Source organism: Zeus faber, assembly GCF_960531495.2.
Source record: "Zeus faber genome assembly, chromosome: 10".
Lineage (NCBI taxonomy): Eukaryota > Metazoa > Chordata > Actinopteri > Zeiformes > Zeidae > Zeus > Zeus faber.
The window spans coordinates 33,978,720-33,981,208 of NC_137199.1; the positions used below are offsets into that span (position 1 = coordinate 33,978,720).

Genomic DNA, 2,489 nt, shown 5'->3' on the forward strand with positions numbered 1-2,489 from the left:
TACATTTAGTACTATATGTGTAGCTCTATACATTTAGCCTATACGTTTAGTTCTATATGTGTAGTGCTATACATTTAGCCTATACATTTAGTTCCATATGTGTAGTTCTATACATTTAGCCTATATGTTTAGTTCTATATGTGTAGTTCTATACATTTAGACTATAGGTTTAGTTCTATACGATTATTCTTTACTTTTAGTTCCATATGTCTAGTTCTATACGATAAGTTCTATACGTTATTCTTTATGTTTAGTTCTATATGTTTAGTCTATACCTTTAGTTTATGCCTTTAGTTCTATACATACTGATAAACGAGGTGAAGGAAGAGGAAAAAATAATTTTAATCAAAATGATCAACTTCTGAATGAATATATGTCCCTAGTATGTATATTACTAAAAGTGAGAGAATGTGCTGGTTTACATGTTAAAAGAAACATTAAATTATGTAGTATACAATATATATACATATATATATATATATATATACATATATATATATGTGTGTGTGTGTGTGTGTGTGTGTGTGTGTGTATGTATATATATATATATATATATATATATATATATATATATATAAAGTGTACATAGCACTATAATGTTTTGTGTGTTTGTGGAGTCACAGCTGATCAGACAGGAAGGAGGCGAAGGCAAAAACCTCACAATAAAAGTCCATCACTGTTGTAAAAGCGAGAAAAAAGTTTCCCTTTAGATGTCGTTGTAGAAGCTTTAATTTATTTATATTTTCTTTAATTTATATTTTGGACGATTCATGTTTGTTTCTTGAGAAGCAATGAGATGCAATACTCACTGTAGGTGACGGTGGAGCTACAGGCGGAGTGTCGCCTAGCAACAACGTACCAAGATACTTGCACAAAACAAAGCTCCAGGTAGTGAAATGTTCACAATATTCTGTTTTTCATTGAAAGGAAACGTATTTAGAATATTATTATATTATCGCCACATTTTGATGGTGCGCTCGTGTGTCACTGAGGGTGACGTCTGGTAACCATGGCAACTCGGGTGATGTTTGGAACATGGGAAAACTTGTTTTTCAAAAATGACAAAGTTGATGTCGTTGCGACCGCTATAAAGGTTTAAACTTGTCAGCCGGATCAAACCGGTGTCCGCCGGTTCAAACCGGTGTCGGTCGGTTTAAACCAGTGTAAACCTGTGTCAGCCGGTTCAAACCGGTTTAAACCATTGTAAGCCTGTGTCAGCTGGTTCAAACTGGTTTAAACTGGTTTAAAGCAAAGTCGGCCGATTCAAACCGGTTTAAACCAGTGTCAGCCAGTACAAACGGTTTAAAGCAGTGACAGCCTGTTAAAACCATTCCGGTGTGGTTTATTATTAAATCATTTCTGACGTAATTCAAAACTTTTTTCAATACAGCCATATTATAAAAAACTATATACATATATATGAATATATATATATATATATTTGTGTGTTTGTGTAGATATCTAGATGATTATATACTTTCTTATAGAAAACTTTGATGTTGACCATTTTGCTGGGTGTCACGTTTCACACGACGTCCTGGGAAGGGAATCGAACCCTCAATGCAATACGTGGGAAGAAAAGCAGAAACTTTGGAGGCAAGTTGACCAAAAAATAACAAATTGTACTTAAACAGTAATGACGCAGTGTGTGATGTCGGCTTTAAAAGGTTTTATAGAAAATATATTAAGGTTCCTATGACAACCCGCTGAAATCATCTGTTCTTTTTTCTTCTTTTGAGTTTTTGTTCAAACAGTGTATCTGTCATACTGACTGACTAAAGGGCATACATTGTTTTACTCTATTTACATCTAATGACTATCAAATTGACCTAAATGATTTCTCTTTTTTAACATAGTTTCTGGTGAAAAAAAAGTAAATACTGATAGTAAGATTTTATATTTTTACATATTTTATTTGTGTTTCTTTTTTTATGCCTCTTAGTTTGTTTTTAAAAGTTTTTTTCTTTGTTCCGTGTGATTTCATACGTCTTCAGAATGTGCGGAAAATGGATTTCAGTATTTTTTAATTGTTAAAATATAGTTTCATAGAAGCGGAAGTATCTAATGTTATAAATTATATTTTAATTCATGTAAATAGTTTAAAACAGAAGACAATGGCTTCCTTATAAACTGAATACATTTCTCTTCAGAGATTGTTTACATTATGAAACTGTAGAGGAGCGCTCCTCATATTCTGTAACATATATTCATTGATTTGCCTCCAAAAAATAAAAACCTAATGAACAGAACCTCCTGTGTTCAGCCTGTTATTCTTTAATATTTCATGTTTGGCGTCAGAGTGTCTGCAGGTCCTTAAAAAGTGTTAGTTTCACAAATAAACATCATTAAATAGTCCTACATTTTAATTTTTGAGGTCTTACTTTCAGCATCAATCTTTTGTCTGATTACATTTCTCCTTGTTTTTTTGTCAAATTTAGGGCCGTCTTTCTGCATCAGTCGTATTTCTGATATAAAACCTGAAGCCTCCA

The 2,489-nt window shown here is 32.5% G+C and overlaps 1 protein-coding gene across 1 annotated transcript in view; it reads left to right on the top strand.

Annotated features, from left to right (window-relative positions):
• The window catches only part of ppargc1b (peroxisome proliferator-activated receptor gamma, coactivator 1 beta), a gene marked incomplete at its 5' end in the record, with an annotated part of 44,058 nt that extends 41,824 nt beyond the window's left edge, over positions 1-2,234 (top strand). The window contains one exon of the mRNA XM_080008277.1: positions 1-2,234. This exon is cut by the window's left edge and continues 2,182 nt beyond it.
• Positions 2,235-2,489: the final 255 nt, after the last annotated feature.